General features: G+C 38.4%; 2 long non-coding RNA genes across 2 annotated transcripts; both read left to right on the top strand.

The window, feature by feature from the left end:
* The first annotated feature begins 5,510 nt into the window (after positions 1 to 5,510).
* LOC148030834 (uncharacterized) lies at positions 5,511 to 6,414 on the top strand. The gene is made up of 2 exons (XR_015691961.1): positions 5,511 to 5,624; positions 5,766 to 6,414. It is a non-coding gene; the product is annotated as an uncharacterized LOC148030834 (long non-coding RNA).
* A 238-nt stretch (positions 6,415 to 6,652) lies between these two features.
* On the top strand, positions 6,653 to 22,470 carry LOC148030833 (uncharacterized). Its single transcript, XR_015691960.1, has 4 exons — positions 6,653 to 6,783; positions 21,411 to 21,843; positions 22,011 to 22,210; positions 22,282 to 22,470. It is a non-coding gene; the product is annotated as an uncharacterized LOC148030833 (long non-coding RNA).
* The last annotated feature ends 1,757 nt before the right edge of the window (positions 22,471 to 24,227 follow it).

Below are 24,227 nucleotides of genomic sequence, written 5' to 3'. Positions count from 1 at the left end.
GGGCTAGTTGCAGCATTCCCAAGAAATTTTAGAGTCAAAAAAGAAGCTTATTGAAGAACTTAACCAAAATTTTGCTGCTCATTCTATTCCTCCTCTAGCCCTGGTGATGTCTTCTTTGTTGTCTTTTAAGGAAGAGCTAGAACATTGCAACAGAAAGCTAAACTGTGTGATGGGGAGTATAAATTATGTTTAGAAATATTTTGTCCACTAAACTGAATTGGTGTCACCTCCACAATCCTTTTGGATTAAGTATCATCAGCAGTGCTTTGCATTATACATTTCCTTGAGTAATGTGGACTTAGGATGGGTGGCAAAACATGTAGTTTGTAGAGTTACTCAAAGCAGTGTTTGATAGATTTGTTGATGAGTTAATCTCTCATGAGGCCCAGTTATTATCTTTTATGTATCTTCAAGGAGATCTGCATGTCCCTAATAAGGAGGACATGAATCTTTATGTAAGAGATGTGATTTTGCCGGTAATTATGTATGTACATTCTACTAAGATGACTTTGGTTGATGGCCTCAAGAATTATCATCAACAGACATTGTGGTGTAGAGGCTATGCTTGGCATCGTTCTTTGGAGGATGATATTCTGGATCCTCGCCGTCAACGGAGTGTCTTTCATAAGTCGAGTATCCAACCATTGCAATCCCAAGTGTTGAACCATATTGTTAACAATCCCTTGTTTACTGAGGATTTCTTTTCAGCTTTTGATTTTCAATGTTCCATCTACCCATATAATCCTCATGAGATCCTATTTTATTCCCTAATTTCTTATCGATTACCCTTGTATATTGCCATCCTCACTTCTAATCTAGATAGTATCCCTCTCTTATCTTTTACCCCTGTAGTTTCCCCTCTTTTACTACTTGCCCATTTATTGCTAATCCTGCATCTTTGCCTACTCCTGCTGTCCCACCTCTTCCCTCTGTTTTTCCAATAGAATCCCTTCAAAAAAAATTTACTTTCTTTGCCTTCTTTTCCATCATCATTATCTCTTCAAATATCTTCATTTTATGATTTATCTTACCCACCTCTTCACTGTTCCCCTCTTATTTCCTTACCATCTCCATCTAACTATATTAATTTTTCTCCATAATTAGTGATGGATACTTCTAGATATGATAGTGATATCCTTTGTCGATGATAGTGGACATTGAATGAATCTTTGACACGACTAGTGTTTGATTGGTCTATCATTCTTGGGTCCTGGGACACTTATGCAGAATGTTCTACTTATCTTTAATTTACTAGAGTACGTGCTCATTCTCAAGATACCTCGGTATGCTTGGCATGTCATTTTGTTGGTATCTTGCTTTTATGCATTAGTTGTCTCATCTGAATACTTGGAAGAGTATTCCAAACTTGATAATTAATCATAATGAAGATGTGATTGTTGCTCAAATAGATGTCCTATATTATTTTGCACAAGCTTTTCATACTAGGTTTATTATCATGTTGGAAAGGATGTGTTGTTTATAGTTTCTTCAAAATGTGCCTCTACATTTTGTAGATGAGAATAAGAGTTTGGAACATCTCAAGCTGAGTATGAAGTTCAAGAAAAAATATATTCATCCGACATAGCCTATGGATACTCTCTTAGTTGTACTGATCTTTTTAATGAAAATCTTTCTCTTTGCTCTCCATTGTTTTGGGAGCATGTGCCATTTAGACTATGTCTTGTGTGTGTGTGAGTTTTGTGTATATTCTATGATGTATATGTGGTGTTTTATCCTTCTTGTGTGGAGTTGAAGATCAAGACGAAGCTAATCAAGAAGTTAATTGATGGTGGTTCATTATTCTATCTGATGGATGGATGCTTTTGCGAAAGAAACCTCTTATATCCTGGAAAAGTTTGTCAAGCTTTTCTGTTTCTAAGCAGTGTTTATAAATAAATGTATTTTCCTTTCATCACAATTCTATAGTAGATGTGGGTTATAAGCTAGGGTTGTGCTTGGATAGTGTTTCCTGAAGTTACTGTGGAAGATCAAGTTGAGCTATATTTTGAAATTTTATTCTCTTTTTCTGAGGTTGTGAGGATGCTCCTTGATTAAGTGTGGGGATATGTTGAGGGTTGATATGGCTGTGTTTTTTGTTTTTTTTGTTGGATTTTTGGGTGATTTATGTATAATTTAAATTATGATCGATTGTTTTGGAAGTGTTTTAGAGAGTTTTAGATAAGGTTCAATAGGTTTGAGAAGCTCATTATGTTTTTCAGTGGAGATATGATGTGCTGAAAGGTTTTGTTGAGTGTTTGATAGGTTTTGATTAGTTCTATTCAGCTTTTGTTTTGTTCTATTTTCTTTCTGAATGAGAGATTGGAATGATGATTGATGGATTTTAAGAGTGTTTTGAAGCTTATTGAATGATTTTTTATGGTTTTAAATTATTTTAATTGAGCTAAATGCTTTCTGATGACCTTATGTATGATATTGTAGACCTTCTGTTGAGCTTCTATAGAGCCTCTGTCTCTATTATGTTTTTGTTCTGTATATCTCTGTAAGTGTTTTGTGGGATGAATGTATAGCTTGGAAAATATTTCTAATCTTTGAAAGAGATGAATACAAGTTCAAAATAGCTCAAAGAAGTGGAAAAAGTAGCTGGTGAAGACTCAAGTAAAGATTAAAGTGATAGTGATACTGTTAAGCTACGAAAGGACACTATAGTGGCTCTAGTGAGCCTTCATATCAAGCATACCTCTTAGGAGGGGTATCCACAACCAAAGAGGGGTTATGGATGGTTATTCTTGATTATTGCAATGTACTATTGAGAGAGAGCATTAGTGAGAGAGATAGAGAGTGAGAGATAGCTATTTTTTCATGCAAAACAATGTATCTATGAGTGAGGAGATTATGAGAGAGACTCTGAAGCTATTGAAGATGAATACTATGTGATGATTTTCATTCAAAGTGGAGTATTCCTTTGTGTTCTCTTATTCGTTTGATGAAGAACATGAAGAATGTGTTGAAATATTTTTGTGATAAATCCATTGGAGAATTGTTATATGATGTTGCATGAAGATTTGAGAAGATTGGTGTGGTTTTTCTTCTTGTGGTTGATTAAAATATGAAAAACATGCTTGTTGATGATACAATATATATTTTCTTGTAGTAGATTCACCGTTTTCTTGGTGTTCCTCTTCGGGCTCCAATCAACTTCAAGGATACCTATACTTAGTTTTGTGATCTCTCTAATTCTAAAAATTAGTTAAAGATGAGAAGAATCGATCATGAACCTGCCTATACTTAATTTTGTGATCTCTCTAATTCTAAAAATAGTAAGCCTAAGGCTAAAATATTAATTCCACTAACTTAGGCAGACCCAGAACCTTGGCTCGATGCCTTCGATTTCAAACTAATTGGCCTTGGGCAAACTTTTTGTTATCTTTTTTTTCCAATGGGATTCACAATTATCATGAAAAAAAGAGTAGATTGGCTAGAAAAGAAAGAGTGAGAGAAAATTGACAAGGGGAAATCTAAACCCCTATCCTTTGATGGCAAACCAGTAGTAATAAAGATGCTACTTCTCTCCATGTTTGTATATCTATTATAAATTTTATGCTTTAGCAAAATATTTTTGGAGAAATATGTAATATTTGGGGCTCGTCACCCTTCTATGGAATAGCGAGTTTGAGATCTATTGCACGGGGGGTTGTACCACAAAAAAGAGCCAAATTGGCTAAAACTAAAAAAGAACCTATCACCATTCGCACAACTAGCTCAAAATGACCCAAACAATAGATCTTTGAGCTAGACTCAAGGTAAGAGTTCAAGTTGGGGCCTAATCAATAGTAGTAGTAATCTATATTACAATAGCCAAACTCATATTAGCAACATTAAAGGTTGTAGAGTAGTGCGGTAAAATTAGGGAAAGTGACAATAGCATTGTCTTACATAGTAGACTTGGCACCATCATGCTCACTAATGATTTTTGATGCTCAAATCATCTTGAAGTGATAAGCACATATGGTTGTTGTATGTGCCACATTGAGCTTATTGCAACAATGCCACTATGCTTGTTAACCCTCATAAGAAAAGATTGTTGAAGGCAAGCTAACGTGAAAGCAAGAAAGAATGGAAAAGATCAAAAGATACCAAAGTCAAATCATTTGGATTGTGATAAAGTTTTAAAGAGTGGAATGTGTTAATCTAGGCATGACACATGCACACAACGCTTTTGTAAAATTTTTAACTCGTTACTTATGGATGAAGAAAACTTTTTATTGTGAATATTTATTAAAATATAAGCTCATTTTCATGAAAATTATATTATCACATGAAGCTACACTTAGAAAACCTACAATGGATGAAAAGGTTGCAAACAATTTCTATTCATATTTGCACAAACTATACCCACAAAAGCCAAAGTGCATATAAAAGGAAAATCGACTAGTCATAAGCTTAGTGGAAAAAGAGTGACCCCAACCTAAGAGGAAACTTGTTGGGACCTAAAATACGCCCTGGCCCTGATGACTCTAATTAGACTCCTAAACACGTTGTCAAGCGTTTTTCTGAAAATTGAAAACCCCTAGTCAAACTGTAGTTAGGTTTGATTTCTGTTAGTTTAGTTGTTTGCATGACAGTTTGCTTTGTTATTTCGTAGTTGGATTTCTTATGTTTGTCTAGCTTGGGATTTGTTTTTGTCTTTTTTTTTTAATTTGTTAAGTGTGAAACTTGATAGCCTTGGTCGAGCTTGGTATTCTTTTGGACACGTTGATGCTGGAGTTTGCTATGAGCTACCGAACATTGTGAAGCAAGGTTTGTTTTCTTGTTGAGACTCTTGCACATCACGGGGATAATGGGTTCACGAGCACTTCATGTTGCACTTGTTGATGCACTGCACTCGAGGGTCGTCTCTTGTTCTTATCAAATACTTCCATGTCATGGGTTGGGATTACGCACATTTTGCACCATCCTTGAGCACTTGCATGGCATGAGGTCCACTGCAGCTATGTGCAGTAACTTTTAGATGCACGCGCACATGAGAGATCAGCACATATCATTGAGCACGCACATTTCTTGCACACACAATATTTTGGGATGATCATCTCAAATTTAGGAACTGGTTGAGTGTGTAAGGTGGTTGGGTGAGTTAGAGGGCCGTGAAGGACACCACCAATTGAGAGATGGGTTATTCATATCTAGTCAACATCTTGAGGACCATCATTTCTTGAGTGTTGGTGAGATTATGGGCAGGAGGAGCGGAGTATGTTATATCTTTTTGAAGAGCGTTGAGAGGTGAGGATAAGGATTTAAATAATCAAGGAATTTTATCTGCATTTTGCATGACGCACAAGCACGAGTAGATAGGCTAAGCACAACATATATCCTTCAAGTGCATCCATATCTTTTCATGTGAGCATCGCTTGAGTGTTTGCATAGCATGAATTCCAATTTTCATATCTTCTTAAATCATGTATGTATGGGCACGAAGTCCTATTCCAAAGCATATACTTCTTAAGGCACATTGCACGAACAAAAGCCAATAACTTATAAAAGAAATTATCAGTCTCTTGATTCTAGTCTGCAAGAAGTACAGCTTTTGAGATCTCAAGAAGATGATTCTGATGCTATTAGACCTGAAGTTGCCATAGGAGGGTGTGGATCACACGGATCTGAAGAAGGTGACCTCATTCTTTCTTCAAGCGACGCAGTTGGTGCTAAAAACCATGATTAAAGGAGCGGAGAGAGGAGAATAAGGCAGATTGAATCGAGTCTGTGCCTAGCAGATCCCATGAAGTTAAACAGCAATTCTGTTTTTGTAGATGAGGGAACTCAGAACTCTTCTGAAAGTAAGAGAAAGTCCATGGAGGCTTTTCCGATTAGGAGCCGCTTGAAGGACAATGATAAAGGCAAACAGATGAATGAGGGTGTGCTCGAAGAAGAAAACTATCATCCTCCAAGTAAGTGGAAGCTTGAGCTTGAATGAGTGCAGCTGGCGGCCATGGAGGAGCAGCAGCAGCAAGTGGCCATGGAGCTAGGTCCGCAGTTGGAGGTGCCATGGCAAGAGGAGGCGGTCCTGGAGGATCGGCAATGGGTGGTGGAGCTAGTATATCCAGAGGAGCTAGACACGGTGGCATGGCCGCGGGTGGCCATGGCCGAGCAGCAGCAGCAGCAGGTGGCCATGAAGGTAGGTCCCGGGTTGGAGGCTCAGGCATTACAGTTGCAGGTGGTGGAGCTGGACGCGGCGGCATGGCCGGTGAGGATGGCGGAATGAGAAGGAGCCGTGGCCAAGATGGAAGCAAACCTACAGAACATTGAGCCCTTGAAGGCTGAACTACAGAGAGCACAGGCTGATGCTCAAAAGCTTCATGTATCTCGTCAAGAGTTTAATGCACAAGTGCAGAAATTAACACAAGAGCTAGTGAGGGTTTCAAGGTTTTCCAAAAAAACTTCCTGATCATGAGTACAGACGACGACAGCATTCTCTGACAAGCACGGGATAGCGTTTCAAAAACTCAACTAGACTATTAAAAGCCTTTAAGGCTTTCCACTTAGAAATGAGCCCGAAGGATTTAATTTTGAATGTTTCTTTTTTTTCCAAGCCTACGCCTTGAAAGAAACCACTTATGCTTTTAGAAAAGCACACTCAACGTATGTAACCAAAAAAATCTATATAAAGAGAGGAGAAGGGAGCGCCAAGGGCCTTCCCCTTTGATTGCAATTGTATTTTATGAGAGAAGAGTGTGGAGGGTTGCATGCTAGAGTGAGCCCGTGTCATGCCAATTTGAAGTCGAAGCTTTTGAATGTCGAAGTGCCGAGCGTCAGCTCACGGTTGTTAAGGTATGAGAATATATTTCGTTTGGTTTATATTCAAATTGTTTTTTTTTTTTGGGTTTTGTGATACTCTACCTGAATTTCGGTTTGAATTGTCTTGAGCTACAAGAGGCGTTGTTTATTGTTTTATTTTTCGTGTGTGGTTCGTGTGGTTTCTGTCAAAACATTTAAATTTTTGTGTTGTGTTGTGTATCTGACAAAATCAAATTACCTCAACCGGCACTCTTTAACATCTCGTTATCAAGTTGTGAGTGAGGTTTGCTCTCGATCACCTCTTGTGTAACATCTCTTTTTTGGTGCCCCAGTTGAGGAGTGCCGAATGAAAAATTTTGACTTTGTGCATGATTTGTGGATTGATTTCTTATTTGTAATTGTTTTTCCAATGGCTAGTTCTTTTCTTGGATTTTATGGTAAGAAGGGAGAGGATCCTCAGTGTTTCCTCGAAAAACTGGAGCTTGGATGTATTATCCAGTGAATAAATGACTCAACCCTAAAACTCCAAATTTTGAAATTTCAATTGTTGGATGAAGGTTATAATTGGTTCGAGGATTATGAGAAGACCCTTAGATTGTGAAATCGTCTTGTTCCTATAGAATATGAAGCAACTAAGTAGGCGTTCCTTGACCGTTTTAAGGAAACTGAGACTTCCCAGGACCTTTGGAGAAAAATAGAAACTTGCCAGAAGAGAGAAGACTATACCATAGATTTTTTTGCCATGGAGTACGCTAGACTTTGGGATCGTTGGAATGTAACTTTAGGCCCTGGAGAGAGAGCCCTGGAAATATTGAAAATTAAACATTTTATTAAAATTTTGTAGGGAGAGATGAGGATAAAATTGGAAATTAAAGAACCTAGTACTTTTGATGAAGTTGTAATAATAAATATCCAAATCTTTTTGCAATTTCATACATAGAAGTCAAAGGAATGAAAGGAATGAAAGGGGAAGGGCTAAAAATTGAACTGAAAGAATATGCCAAGCCAGTATGTCAAAAGTTAAAGCCCTTGACTTCAAAACAAATGTTAGTCTTGAAAGAAGAAGTAGATAAATTGTTTCAAGTAGGATTTATTTATCCTGTAGAACATTTAGAATGGGTAAGCACAATAGCTATAGCATCAAAGAAAACAGGAGGTTGGAGAATTTGTGTAAATTATAAACCTCTAAATGTTTTCACAAAAAGAGATCATTATCCACTTCCATTCATAGATGAAATCTTAGATTCAGTTGCAGGTTTTGAAAGGTACAGTGTTTGTGATGAATATTTCATATATTTTCAATTACCCATTAACTGCTCCTAAAGATTAGAAGAAAATGACTTTCATAACACCATGGGGTTGTTTTGGCTATAGAGTTTTACCTTTTGGACTTAGTAATGGGCCGGCTTGGTATCAAGGGAGGATAAATAGAGTGTTAGCCCCTTACTTAGGGAAGTTTGTTAGAGATTTCATTGATGATATTTGTGTTCATAGTACAAGATTAGAACATTGTGAAAAACTTGAAAAAGTATTTGAAAGATTGGATAGTTACGATTGTCAGTTAAATCCAAAAAAATGCAAGATAGCTCAACCAAAAAGTGAAACTTCTTGGTCATGTAGTTTCAGAAAATGGAATAGAGCCTGATCTTGAAAAAGTGGAAGCCCTAGTAACCTTAGTATCACCTATAGATACTAGAGAACTTATGGCATTCATTCATAAGGTAAGATATCTATCAAGATTCATTCCTTTGGCATCTCAGTTACTCTATCAGTTTTACAAATGGTAGCCAAGAAGGATCCTTTAGAGTGAACTAAAGAGGTTGAAGAAGCGTTTCAACAGGTCAAGGAAATTGTGGGTCGTGCATCATCAGTTCAAGCACATGATTGGGAAAATGAATTTTTTGTGAATCCTTCAGTTGGAGAATATGCTATTGGAGCAATTCTGATGCAACAAGGAAGGAATTCTAGATATATGAGACCTATCTATTTCGCAGGTCGAGTGAAGTTGCAAATAGAAAAAACATATACAGAAATTGAACTGGTAATGTTAAGTGTGATATTTGCATGTAGAAAGTTTAGAAGGTATTTACTACCAAAATCCTTTACTATTTTGACAAGCTATACACTATTACCACAGTTGGTAAATAACTCAAATCTCTCAAGAAGAGTTGTGAAATGGATTGTTAAACTAGAAGAATTTCAATATAAATTCTAGGTTGAAGACTCAACTAGGGCTACACTAGCAGACCTTTTGACCTATAGAGGAATCTCCTTCTTGCTAAAAGGAAAATTTGAAGATAAAGAAGAAGTAAAACCAGAAATAGAAAACTCATTTTTGATGTATTTTGATGGATCATATCGTAAGGCACACCAAGCATCATCAAGAGGAATAGTAGTTTATGATCCTTAAGGGAAGTTGATAAAAAAAGAAATAGTTAAACTTGAGGCAACAAGTAACAACGAAGCTGAGTATGCAACCTTACAAGCAGCCATTATGCTATGTCAAAGAATAGGAATTCAAAGGTTGAGAATTAGAGGTGATGCTCTACTATTAGTAAAGCAAATACTCAGAGTTTGGCAGGTTGTGTAATAGAATTCGAAGAGATTTAAAACAGTTTGAAGCCTGGAGTTTGAAACATATTCCCAAGGAAGAAAATCAGGAAGCTCACAATGCAGCCCAATTAGCAATTTGTCAAGTATTCGTAATGAAAGCAGATCTTTCTCTTTATAAAGGAAGAGAAGCTCTATAGAGATTTGGAAGAAAAAATTATGTTAATAGGGAAAGTGCAGTCTAGTATTCAAAAAAACAAAAAATATGGGTTTTTAAGAAGACCTCGAAGATATAAAATGGTGAACAATGTCCTTTATGCTAAAGGAGTGGATTTAATCTTAAGAAGAGTGCCTTGGAAAGAAGAAATATATCACATTCTAGAAACAAATCATGAGGGGGCATGTGGGGGACATTATTCTTACAAAATAACTTTGCAAAAGATTTTAATTGAAGGATATATGTGGCCAAGTGTTCAAAAAGATGTCAATCACTGGTGCAAATCTTGTCATGAATGTCAAAGAATGAGTAAGAGAATATTAAAACCAAAAACAAGAAAAACAATCCTTGCATATGAAATTTTTGAAAAATAAGGAATAGATGCAATTAGTCCATTACCACATACTTCATGAGGAAAAATATATATTTTGACAGCAATTGATTATCTTTCTCGATGGGTAGAAGCTAAAGTTGTAAAAAACATCAGAGCCATAGATGTGGGAAAATTCATCTATGAATATATATGCTATAAATTTGAAACACCTCTAGAGATTTTGTCAGATAGAGGACCACGTTTTAAGGGAGAATTAATTAACTATCTTTGTGAGAAACTAAAAATAACAAAAAGATTTGTCTCACCATACTATCCTCAGTGTAATGGTCTCAACGAGCAATTCAATGGGGAGTTAATAAGAATGCTGTCTAAAATGACAAAGGATCGTCCTCAAACATGGGATATTGAGTTGCCAAGTGCTTTGTGGGCTTATTAATTAGCAAGGAAAGAAAGTACAGGTTTTTCTCCTTTTAAACTAGTTTATGGAAGGGAAGGCTTACTACCTATAGAAGTAGAAATATCGACTTTAAGGATGTTTGAAAAGTTGACTGAAGGAGAGGAAAAAAATTATTTTGCAAAAAGGTTGATACAATTACAAGAAGCACAATTAAATAGACAGGAAGTGTGTGATCAATATGAGAGAAGTCAAGAAAAAAATCTACAAGAGATTAATTAAAAATATAAATATAAATATTAAAAAAAGAGGATTTAGTTTTGAGATACATTAGTAAATTGGATCATACTTTTCAAAAGAAATTCCAAACAAAGTGGGAAAGACCATTCAGAGTTTCTGAAGTTTAAAAATGGAACTTATGCGTTAGAAAATTTGGATAGGAAGGCACATAAACAAAGGATAAATGGGTATAGATTAAAGAAGTATATATCAAGGTTAATGACAATACAAATAGAGGAGTGGTCAGAACAACAATTTCAACAAAAGAATGAGGAAACTAAATGGATGATGTAGCAACACTCTATGAAAGCAACTGCTGCACCTAAATGTTTGCAGACTAGGGGAAGGGCTAAATATGTCAAGTGTTTTTCTGAAAATCGAAAACCCCTAGTCAAATTGTAGTTAGGTTTGATTTCTGCTAGCTTAGTTGTTTGCGCGACAGTTCGTTTTGTTATTTTGTTGAATTTCTTGTGTTTGTCTAGCTTAGGATTTGTTTTTGTCATTTTGTTTGATTTGTTGAATGTGAAACTTGATAGCCTTGGTCGAGCTTGGTATTCTTTTGGACACGTTGATGCTGGAGTTTGCTATTAGCTACCGAACATTGTGGAGCAAGGCTTGTTTTCTTGTTGAGACTCTTACACATCACGGGGATAATGGGTTCACAAGCACTTCACGTTGCACTTGTTGATGCACTGCACTCAGGGGTCGTCTCCTGTTCTTATCAAATACTTCCATGCCATGGGTTGGGATTATGCACATTTTGCACCATCATTGAGCACTTGCATGACATGAGGTCCGCTACAGCTATATGCAATAACTTTTAGATGCACATGCACATGAGAGAACACCTGTCATTGAGCACGCACACTTCTTACACGCACAATATTTGGGATGATCATCACAAATTTAGAAACCTCTGGTTGAGTGTGTAAGGTGGTTGGGTGAGTTAGAGGGTCGTGAAGGACGCCACCAATTGAGAAATGGATTGTTCATATCTAGTCAACATCTTGAGGACCATCATTTCTTAAGTGTTCGTGAGATTATGGGCGGAAGGAGCGGAGTGTGTTATATCTTTTTGAAGACCGTTGAGAGATGAGGATAAGGATTTAAATAATCAAGGAATTTTGTCTACATTTTGTATGATGCACAAGCACGAGTAGATAGGCTAAGCACAACATATATTCTTCAAGTGCATCCATATTTTTTCATGTGAGCATTGCTTGAGTATTTGCATAGCATGAATTCCAATTTTCATATCTTCTTTAATCATGTATGTATGGGCACGAAGTCCTATTCCAAAGCATATACTTCTTAGGGCACATTGCACGAACAAAAGCCAATAACTTATAAAAGAAATTATCGATTATTGAAGACTTGAGGAGCATGTCAAAGTGTTTTTTTAATGGTGATGTGTATTCTTTGCAAGCAATCACCAAAGAAGAGCCCTTTTCTTGATGTCATCTATGATGCCATTTCTAGAACCTTATCTTATCTAAATGATGCAAAACTCTGGAGTAAGATATGTCAGTCTTGTAAATCATACAGCCATGCAGCAACGTAATCTCAATGGATTCACACATCAATCTTTGTCAATACAACAAGATAAAGCAACATCTACCATCAACTTCAAGCATGGTTCTTCTGACCTAAGCAATCTACAAAACCATAGTGGATTGCATGGGCCAAAAGGGAGCCAAGTGTTGATCTCACCCTTTTGGTCTCTTGATTCTAGTCTGCAAAAAGTACAGCTTTTGAGATCTCAAGAAGATGATTCTGATGCTATTAGACTTGAAGTTGCCATAGGAGGGTGTGGATCACACGGATCTGAAGAAGGTGACCTCATTCTTTCTTCAAGCGATGCAGTTCACATCTTCATCTTGTTGAGATGGCAAGCTCAACACGTGCGGACATTGATGATGGACCACCTGGCTAGATGGGTCTGCACGTCTACACTTAGCACGTTGGTGGTCATTATGACACTCACAGGGCCACTGACTTATCACTTATTATATTTAGTTTGTTACACCTACCTACATTTGGCAAAGATATAGCGCCAGTTGATTTAGTGTAGTCGGTTATGCACTATTTGACTTAAAAGGCCACTTTCCTTTATATCGTATCTTATCTATACTTTGTATACATTGTATAGTGTGTGGAAGAAGAAGAAAAAATCAGCAAGAAAACGTTTTGGCCTCCATCTCTCTTCTTATGTTCTTGAGTGAGCTTCCTTTTGTGTATACAGTTTGTGTTTGGTGTAACAACTCAAGCAAGTCCCCCACCACGTGATTCTTGACATGGTATCAGAATCACGCCATTGAGAGAGGCTAATTTTGAAGGCTAAAGTGAAGGAGAAGAAGCAAGGTTTGAGCAAGCAAGCAATGGGTAAGAAGCTCTCCCATTCTTTCACGAGCTCTCTTGGATAGTGCTGGTGGAGGCACCAGAAGCAGGGTAGAGCGAAAATCTCAGATTGCTGTGAGATTTGGTGTGCGAGCAAAGCATTGTATATTCTGTAAATAGGCTCTGCTCACACACCAAATGTCACAGTGCTCTGCTCGCACACCCACAGTTATTTTGGGCGTCTCAGGCCGTTTTAGTGCCCATTTTAGAGCCGCAAGGTTGCAAACAGCAGGTTCATGGTACACTGTGATTTCGGTTGTATGAACCAAAAGTTGATGCACAAGTTACAAATTTCGAATGTGTAATTTTTGAGATGTTTGCCGGAAGCAAACGTAAGGTTTATCTGCAAAACAGGTTGCAGATTATATGTACTATTGAACAATCAATGAAAAAGGTTGCTTGGTGTATTGTTGTGCACGTGTTGTGAAAGATTGCAAAAGACTAGCTTGCTGTGTTGTAACCTTGTTTGTGATAATGGCTGAGAATAGTGGAAATCCCATTATTGAGAAGCTCGATAAGAACAACTACCCTTCATGGAAGTTCCGTGTGAGGAACTTCCTCATTGGAAAGGGCCTTTATGAGTTTGTTTCAGGTGAAGACAAAGGAGCCAGATCTAGGTATCCCTCCAATTGCAGATGAATTAAAAGCATGGAAAGAGTGGAATGAGAAGGACAAAAAGGTGATGTGCTGGCTATCTACAGTCATTAATAATACTATGCTGGGACATATCAAGAATGTAGAAACTTCACATGCAACTTGGACAATTTTTGAGAACATGTTTTCAGTAAATACAAAGGCACGAAAGATTCAACTCAAGCAGGAGTTGAATGCATTTAAGAAAGGGAAAATGTCTGTCAATGAGTATGTGTTGAAGGTGAGGAGCATTGCAAATGCTTTAGCAGCAATTGATGCAATGTCTGATGATGATGATTCAGTTTTATCCACTTTGAGTGGCCTTAATAATCAGAAGGCATGGAAATCATTTGTTACTTCAGTATATGTATGGAAGCCATTTTCAGATTTTGATGAGCTGACCTCTCTCATGATTACTGAAGAGATCAATATGTAGGGTGATTCATCTCAAAGAAATGGTGAACAGATCAAAGCATTTTACTCAGGTTAAGAAAAGGGACGTGGTAGATCCTCTTCGAGAGGCCGTGGTATGGGATGTGCTGGCGATAACCAGCAAAACAAGTTCAATCAGCAATTTGGTGAAATGCAGGTTTTAGGAGGCTGAGGAAACTTTAGAGGCAGGGAAGCTCAAGAGGAAGAGGTGGATGGCAGAATAGAGGTTCTAAAAATTTTGCCATTGTTTGCCATTATTGTGGCAAAACAGGCCATATTGCAACCCATTGCTATGCTGAGAAGGATGATATTCACAATGGTAAATTGCAGCAAGGAAACTATGCATCGTCTTCACGACAGAATGAAGACAAAAATGAGCGTATGTTTGTTATGCAGCATATGATGAATGCAATTACAAGAAAGGGAACACATGATGATGTATGGTATGTCGATTCATGTGCATCTAATCATATGACCAGTCTGTTGAATGGAAAGGTTCCCTTGTCCTTGTATGATGGCCAGACAAAGATTCTGACAGATGTATTACATGTGCCATTAATCACAAAGAATCTAGTGTATGTTGGCCAAATGGTAGAGCAGGGATTGCAGGTCCGATTCAATGCAAAAGGTTGTTTTGTAGAAGACTTTAATGATAAGTGCAAGTTGGTCGCAAAAGAAAGTAGAGTTGGCCGCATGTTCACTTTAGATGTTGGAATTCCTACAATGGGTGCTCCTATGTATGCTAAAGGAAAAGGAGTAGTTGCAAATATTGAAATATAGCATAAACGTATTGGACATGCAAATGTACAAAGGCTGAAATTAATGCAGTCCAAAGGATTGGTTACAGGGTTGCCTTCATTTAGAGTTGTAGAATTGCATAAAGTCTGTGAAGCATGCCAGTTTGGTAAGCAAGCAAGTCAACCCTTCTCACGTGACAAAGAAGTGAGTAGAAAAATACTTGATGTAGTGCATACAGATGTTTGGGGGCCTAGAGAGAATGTGTCTCGGTGGCAACAAATACTTTGTCACATTTATGCTGTTGGTCATGCTCATTGGGATGCAGCAATGGATGAGGAGATGGTTGCATTAAAAACCAATAAGACTTGAGATTTGGTACCCTTACCTAAGGGTAAGAAAGCTATTGGCTGTAAGTGGGTTTACAAAGTCAAGCATAATGTAGATGGTTCAGTTAGCAAGTATAAGGCTAGGCTGGTTGCAAAAGGCTATGCTCAAACATATGGCATAGATTATGAAGAGACATCCAGTCCAGTTGCTAGGATAGCAACTGTTAGGTGTGTGATTGCCTTGGCAGCAGCCAAAGGTTGGAGTTTGTAGCAAATGGATGTTAAGAATGCCTTCTTGCATTGTGAATTGCAAGAAGAAGTGTATATAGAGCAACCAGCAAGTTATGAGGATTTAGAGCATCCCACATATGTGTGCAGGTTAAAGGTGCTCTATGGACTGAAGCAAGCACCTAGAGCATGGTCTGACAAGATTGAAGAGTATCTTGTCAATATTGGATTTTGTATTTTTGATGCTGATCACTCACTTTATGTGAGAAAGGGAGATGCAGGTTTGGTCATCATAATCATCTATGTGGATGCCTTGATTATTACAGGTGATAGTGACAGTGGGATTGCTGAAGTTAAGGACTTCTTGAAGAAGACGTTTGAGATGAAAGATTTGGGTGAGCCGAGATACTTTCTTGGTATTGAGTGATCAGATGTGATGATGGTATATGGCTATCCCAAAGACAGTATGGCTTGGATATGTTATCCAAGTATGGTATGACAGCATGTAAGCCTCTTTCAGTACCATTAGAGCAAAATGTGAAGTTGACTGTCGACATTGGGGATGAGATAGAAGACCCTACTATGTTCAAGAGGATAGTAGGGAGTTTGATTTATATGACTATCACAAGGCCAGACATGAGCTATGTTGTTGGCCTTGTCAGTCAATTTATGCAGATGCCTAGAAAGCCTCATTTGGATGTAGTTAGACGTATATTGAGATATGTGAAGTCAACTTTACATTATGGAATTTTTTATGAGGCAGGTAAGGACGTATAGGTCTTTGGATACACAGATGCAAATTAGGCTGGTAGCATGCAAGACAAAAGATCTACTGGTGGATTCATGTTTTTCCTTGGTAGTGCAATAGTTACATAGAGTAGCAAAAAGCAACCTACAATTGCTTTATCGAGTACAGAGGCTGAGTATAGAGGTGTTGCTATGGCAGCATGTGAGGTGGTATGGTTGCAAAAGTTATTAGGTGATTTAGATGTGTAGGGAGATGGTCCAGTTGTCATTCATTGTGACAACATGAATAGCATATAGCTAGCTAGGAATCCAGTGTTCCAAGCTAGGACAAAACACATTGAGGTGCACTACCACTTTGTGAGAGAGAAGGTACTTGTATGAGAGATTGACTTGGTATATGTCAGTACACAAGATCAGATAGCTGACATTTTTACAAAGCATTGGGTGCAGAGAAGCTTCAAAAGTTCTGAAGCTTACTTGGAGTTGCAGAGATAGAGTTTAGCTTGAGGGGGAGTGTTGAGATGGCAAGCTCAACACATGCAAACATTGATGATGGACCGCCTGGCTAGATGGGTGCTCGTCTACACTTAGCACGTTGGTGGTCATTATGACACTCACATGGCCACTGACTTATCACTTATTATATTTAGTTTGTTACACCTACCTACTACAGCTGGCAAAGATATAGCGCTAGTTGATTTAGTGTAGTCGGTTATGCACTGTTTGACTTAGAAGGCCACTTTCCTTTATATTGTATCTTATCTATACTTTGTGTACATTGTATCTTATCTATACTTTGTGTACATTGTAGAGTGTGTGGAAGCAAAACGTTTTGGCCTCCATCTCTCTTCTTGTGTTCTTGAGTGAGCTTCCTCTTGTGTATACATTGTGTGTTTGGCGCAGCAACTCAAGCAAGTCCCCCACCACGTGATTCTTGATACATCTTCTTCATGTCTTGGCTCAAGTTCATTATAAATTGCATCATCAAATTCCTCGACTGCATAGATTGCATCATCTCTTCCCTTGAATAGTTTGATTCTCTTCCCTGCAATTGGAATCCGCAAAGCCGTACCATCAAGCTCTGCTAAGGAATATGTAGCATTGTCATGGACATGCTGAACTAAATAGGGCTCAAACCATCATGTGGAAACCTTGCGAATAGCACTATACTGGTTGTCTAGACTGCTGTCATAGACCAACACCCAATCTCCTTCCTTAATTTATTTTGGCCTCAATTTGTGTCTGCTATCAAAGTGGTCTTTGTTGTAAATCCTGGCCTCTTTGAGTCTTTGAATTGCTCTCTCAATATCTTCAGGTCTTCTCTCCAACTGACAAATACGAAGAGCCAAAAGATCTTCTCTAGTCATATCTTCTTGCTGCCATGATAAAGCACTCAAAGTAAGTGTGCAAGTCTCTGTAGGCATGAATGGCTTCTGCCCATACATCAACTCAGCTAGCATATAACCTGTAGTCACACTATGAGTAGTGCGATCAGCCCATAAAGCATAAGGCAACAACCTAGGCCACTTCGAACCCGTCCATCGCATGCTTTGGCCAAGGCTTTCACAATTGGTGGATAGCCTCTTTTGCTCTTCCCATTGCCTTCTGGATTATATACTGAAGTCAAAGCAAGTTTAATGCCAAGGTGAGAGAAAAACTCCCTAGCCTCATCAGCATCCAACTCACCTCTATCTACATTAACTTTTCTAATACATCCATACCTGCAAATAACATCCACCAACAGAAACTTACAAACCACTGAAGATTTTGTTCGTAATGCTCTTCCTTCCACTTGATTTGTGAGATCTTCTCGTGCCAAAACAATATAGCGCATCTGCCCCCATAAACCAATAGGCATAGTAATCAAATCAAGAACCCACTTGTAATGAATACATAGCGGGTAGATAGGATGAAGCTCATCTCTATTCCTCACTAAAGAGAACAATTGACAATTAGGGCATGTCAAACTGTGAGATATCTCTATACATGCCTCTCCACTAATAGCACTCTTTGACCTTCTCATAGGTCGCCCAAACAGCTCGATGCCCAGCCCAAAGACTTTCATGAAAATCTTTCATGATCCATACCTGTGAAGATCTTTCACAAACAACTCTCAATGGCTGTCCTCCTTGTTTTCATGGATGCTTCCAAAGTATCCCACTTCGCAAGAAGAAACCATAAGCTTTTCTTCTAATCTTCTTGAATTCTGCATCAGTCCATCCATCCTATTTAGACATAGTACTCAAATAATGCCCAATCTATAAATACTCTCCTATATACAAAGTCTCATCAAAGCTTTCCAAAGCAAACACATGACAAATATGATCAGCATGCATGGCTAAAAGTCAGTCCCATCATCAACATCATCAATGCAAGAAAAATCCGTATCATCATACCTTGCTCATGAAAGCATATCGGCTACTGGGTGGTCTTTACCTACTATGTGCCTGAACTCAGGATTCATGGACTTTATGTACCCAATCCACCTAAGCATGGCAATATCTAGAGTAGAACAACACATGATCATACCTAGAAGAGACAAACAATCAATCTCGACTACCACATCAGCTCCAATGAAGTACTCTCTATCATCCTTGAGAGCCGTGACAACTCCCAAGAGCTCTCTTTTAACTTGTGAATACCTTTGTTGTCGTTCATTTAGGACTTTCACCCCAAATCGAATAGCATACCTATGTCCATCTGCATCGTCTTGGCCAACAGCCCATCCAATGGCGATAGGACTAGTATCAACAGTAAGAACAATAGGTCTCCCACACTCATAATCTACATTTCGAAGAGTCTGAGAAACTCTCAATAATTTCTTCAGTTTCTGCATGGCTTTAGTATGTTTTATCTCCCAAGAAAAACATTGCCCTTTCCTCAAGAGCTGGTAGAGATCATATGCAATATGAGCAAAATGAGGAATCCAAATAAGATAAAACACACAAGCCCCAAGAAACATGCGAACCTTCGAAGTAGAAGAGCAAGTCTCCACAATCTTCTCTATGGCATCAACCTTCACAGGAGAAGGCTTCCTTAGATGAGAAGGTAACCTATATAGTAGCCTTCCATTGCCCTATGCTTATAGGACAAATCGCGGAGTGTGTAGATGATGTAGGCTTGAGCAATCTTCATAGTGAGGTTGTGTGCCTCACACACCTCAAATTTCTCTACAAAGTTCTAGGGTACATCCATTGCTATGTAATTTAGAGATCAAGGGAATCTTTGCTTGGTCCTTGAAACCACACATGAGTCCAAGTTTTGTTGACAAAGAATTAGTTGTATGTAGTCTAATGTGAATAGCATATGAGTTATCTAGTAATCTTCATTGTGCTAAATCTGTGTGACTCAGTTGAAGATCCTATAACACAACCTACATTATCTAGTAGCGTCCTTATATCATCAACCTCTAGCTATATCTTCTCCTCACATTGAGTTCTATGGTCAAGTCTATCAATTTATCTAGCATTTCCTTATTTTCTTGTCAGTGTCTAATATCGATTCCCTATTCCTATTGATGATAGTTTGCTAATGTCTCTTCTAGCAATAGCTCAGAAGCTATGCAATGTCACACTCTAATTCTCTAGAATATCACATAAAAATTCTCCTCTTAAAGAGCAATCATATAAATTTAAGAAAATAGTATAGCTTAAATACATATGTCTTGATTATATAAAGGCATAATGCTTTAATGGTGAAGATAACTCTAAAAAACATAAGTTGATTCTAGAAGGAGTATAGTGTATTTATTGAAGCTATATTTTTGCAAGTATAGAAATAGAAGTTATGATGTCTTCAAATCTTCAAGTCTTCTAAAGTTTTGGGTGCTTTAAATAGCATACACTAGTATTGAAAGTTTAGAGGGTATGGCTACATCATATAAAGACATATGGTTGGGACCATCCATGTAAATGCATTGTGCAATTGTAATCATCCCTAAACAGTTATTATTGATGCCAATAACATTAGCTACAAATTCCAGCCAACCTAGGACTTGAGTGAATTTCATCATCACATTGCTAGGAAGAAGAGAAATGAATATTATTTAGATGAAAGTATTCATTTTATAAGTTAGACACTATCCTTAGCCTTTTTAGGTAGGTAGGGTGTATATCTATAATGATTACTTGGGCAGTGAGTGTCCAAAGACTAAAGCCAATTTTATAAGCTAGACCCATGGCTACTTGTCAGTGTCTAATATCGATTCTATGCCAATTTTATAAGCTAGCCAATTTTCTTGTCAGTGTCTAATATCCATTCTTAGCTTTCATGGCAGCCACTCATTAAGGTATGCATCAGTCTTGTTGCTTCTCTAATCAATCACACTCTTTCTAGCATTGATCAGGACCTTCCAAATGTTGGTTTACGCTCCAATAAGTGGGCATTGAGGCTAGAAGTAGCAATAATACCATGCAAAACAATTTATGTGATTTGTGTCAATTATCCTAGATGTCTTCTCTTAGTCATCTCCAACATGCTCCAACATTAGCTACATGCTTGGCATCCTTCTCAACATTGAGGACATCATTATTTGGAATGTTTGAGGTCAACCATTGACCTACTATGTAGGATAGATCCAATGTTCACTGTTTAGAAAACAAGTATTTACTTGGTTCATGCTCTACTAATACTTAGGGGACCCATTTCACTACAAGGGAATGGGGCAATAGCGACGGCCATTTGCGACACAAAAAAGTTGTGTCGCTAAAAGCGTCGCTATATGTGTCGCTATTTGCGTCTCTATTTGCGTCTCTATTTGCGTCGCTATTTCCGTCGCTATTTGCGTCGCATATATGAATGGAGGGGGAGAGGATGAGTGAGAGAAACAACAAGAGAGGGGGGGGGAAAAACAAAGAGAGAGGAAACAAAGAAAGGGAAATAGAGAGATAAAGAGAGGGGGAGAGAAATAGAGAGAGAGAGACGGGAGGGGAGGAGAAATAGAGAGAGGGAGAGGGAAGGAAGAGAGGAGGAGGACGTAGAAAAGAAGGGTGAGGTAAAGAGAGGAAGGAGAGTGAAAAGAAGAGAGAGAGAGAGGGAGAAAGAGAGATAGAGAGAAAAAATAGAGAGCGTGAGAGAGGGAGAGAGAAATAGGAAAACAATGAGAGAATGAGAGAGAAGGTTAATAAAGAAAAGTAAAGGGAGAGGGGGGAGAGAGATAAAGAGAGGTGGGGTGACATTTCTTTCAATATCTTTGTTTCTTAAGCTTTTTATTTTCTATCTTTGATTGTCTTTGCAATGAGATGAGTTGAGTGAGAGTGGGGAGGGAAGGAGGGAGAGAAATAGAGAGAAGAAGGGGGAAGGAAGAGAGAGATGGAAAGAAATAAAAAACAAGAGAGAGAGGGGCTTCATAAAAATTTGTCAAAACCCGAGCATGGCATTTTATAGGTTTGTAAACAAGCAAGAGAGAGAGAGAGAGAGGCCGTTGTCACTGCCACCATCCATGAAGAGGGAGGAGACAAGTGTAAAGGAGAAGGAAGGAACTCCCGAATGAGAAAAAAATGAGAGAAGTACGAAGGGATTCTTCTTCAAGCTTTGAGGTAAGTACATTATCTATTCTCTCTTTGTTTTTCACTTTTCTTTACTTCTCTCTTTCTTTTTTTTTATGAAGAGTGTATTGAGAGAAGAAGTGAGAGAGATCAACACATGTACAAGGGAGATTGAGAGAGAGAGAGAGAGAGAGAGAGAGAGAGAGAGGTCGCTGCCACCGCCAATCCACCACAAAAAGAGAGGGGACAACTGCAAAGAAGAAGGAGGGAGCCCGTGAAGGAGAAGAAGAAGAAGAAGAGAAGCGCGAAGGGATTCTTCTTCAAGCTTTGAGGTAAGTGTACTAACTATTCTCTCTTTGTTTTTCTCTTTGAGGTAAGTGCATTATCTATTCTCTCTTTGTTTTTCTCTTTGTTCTTCAAGCTTTGAGGTAAGTGCATTATCTCTTCTCTCTTTGTTTTTTTCTTTTCTTTACTTCTCTCTTTCTTTTTGTTGATGAAGAGTGTATAGAGAGAAGAAGTGAGAGAGATCAACATGCGTAAGGGAGATTGAGAGAGAGAGAGAGAGAGAGAGAGAGGTCGCTGCCACCGCCAATCCACCACAAAAAGAGAGGGGACCATTACAAAGAAGAAGGAGGGAACCCGTGAAGGAGAAGAAGAAGAATGAGAGTAGCACGAAGGGATTCTTCTTCAAGCTTTGAGGTAAATACATTATCTAGTCTCTCTTTTTTTTTCTCTTTTCTTTAATTCTCTCTTTCTTTATGTTGATGAAGAGTGTATAGAGAGAAGAAGTGAGAGAGATCAATGTGCACAAGGGAGATTGAGAGAGAGAGAGAGAGAGAGAGGTCGCTGCCACCACCAATCCACCACAAAAAGAGAGGGGACAATTGCAAAGAAGAAGGAGGGAACCCGTGAAGGAGAAGAAGAAGAAGGAGAGTAGCGCGAAGGGATTCTTCTTCAAGCTTTGAGGTAAGTGCATTATCTATTCTCTCTTTGTTTTTCTCTTTTCTTTACTTCTCTCTTTCTTTTTGTTGATGAAGAGTGTATAGAGAGAAAAAGTGAGAGAGACCAACGTGCGCAAGGGAGATTGAGAGAGAGAGAGAGAGAGAGAGAGAGAGAGAGAGAGAGAGAGAGAGAGGTCACTACCATCGCCAATCCACCACAAAAATAGAGGGGACAAATGCAAAGAAGAATGAGGGAACCATTGGCACTACCATTGCCACCACAAAAATAGAGAGAGAGAGAGAGAGAAGTTGCCATTGCCACTACCATTGCCACCACATCCACTAAAAGAGAGGGGACAACTACAAAGGAGAAGCCAACCTCTGTCTCTTCTCCATCTTTGCCTCCTCGATCTTGCATGACAGGCACCAAGCAAGCATCTCCTCGTTTCTCGGCCATGGAGAGGCCTCATGCCAAAGCCCGCCACCTGGAGTACAAGGTGGAGCCTCCTCTAGTGCAGCAACAGCTACTCCCCATAGAGCACAACGACCACTAGAGAAGAAGAGGAGATGGAAACCAGACACGAGTGTGAGACAGTCCACCAGTAGGAAGGTAGACTGCTACAGCTATGACGATAGAAAGAAGAGCCTACATGATGTACTACATGTACCTTCTATTACCAAAAATATATTGTCGATTGGACAGATGGCAGAACGAAATTTGCAAGAATCTAGTGTCGGTTGGATAGATGATTTCAACTGATACACATGGCTGTACATTCGGAAGTACAAGGATGAGATACTCAATGTCTTTAAGCAAATGGGTTTATAAAGAGAAATGCAAGTCAGATGGTTCGTTGGAAAGGTATAAAGCCCGGCTCATTACAAAGGGATATACACATCAATACAGCCTAGATTATGAGGAGACTTTCAGCTCGGTTGCTAAGATGGAAATGGTGAGAATAGTCATTGCATTAGTGGCTTCTAAGGGCTGAAAATTATGAAAAGTGGATGTAAAAAATGCATTCATGAATGGTGACTTGCTTGAAGAGGTATATATGGAGTAGCATGAGGGTTATGTATACAACCTGAGGTGTATATGGATACTAGCTAGCAACCCTGTCTATCATGCTAGATCCAAACACATGGAGATTCATTACGATTTCATTAGAGAAATGGTACTTGTAGGACAGATTGATCTACTTCATGTGAAGACACAAGACCAGGTAGCCGATATCTTTACCAAATCACTTGGTAAAGAGAAATTTGTTTGTTTCATGGATCTACTTGGAGTACAGTAACTAATCTGAGCTCAAAAAATGGAGTTTGAGAAGGGGGAGGATGAGCTTGATTCTTTTGATCTTAAAACACCTCCATCCATTGAGATTGAGGGTGAAGACAAGAAAGAAGAGATAGAAGATGACTTAGACGTAGGTAAAAACAAAAAGGAAGAAGTAGAGCTTAGAGACACTACCACTCCCTATATAAGGGTTTCTGGCTCCAACACCATGGTATAACTCTTACAGATGTCCAAATGCTCCCCCAAAAAGACTTGAACAATGTTGGAATAAGCTGGAGTAAGCAGAAGATCAATGGGACTTATTCAATGGGACTATAATGAAAGCGTGAAGTGAAGCTCTTCTTCTTGGGCCTAACAAGTGATAAAAAAGCTCCTTGATTAATACTTTTTTGAATTGATTATATCTAGCTTTTGTAATCACAATCTCTTTTTTTTCTCGGGCCTAAGTAAGTGATGAAAAAGCTCCTTGCGAAATACC

Source organism: Lygodium microphyllum, chromosome 9 (genome assembly GCF_053477565.2).
Source record: "Lygodium microphyllum isolate KBCC chromosome 9, Lygodium_microphyllum_v1.1.10, whole genome shotgun sequence".
NCBI lineage: Eukaryota > Viridiplantae > Streptophyta > Polypodiopsida > Schizaeales > Lygodiaceae > Lygodium > Lygodium microphyllum.
This window is presented reverse-complemented; position numbering and strand designations above follow the sequence as displayed.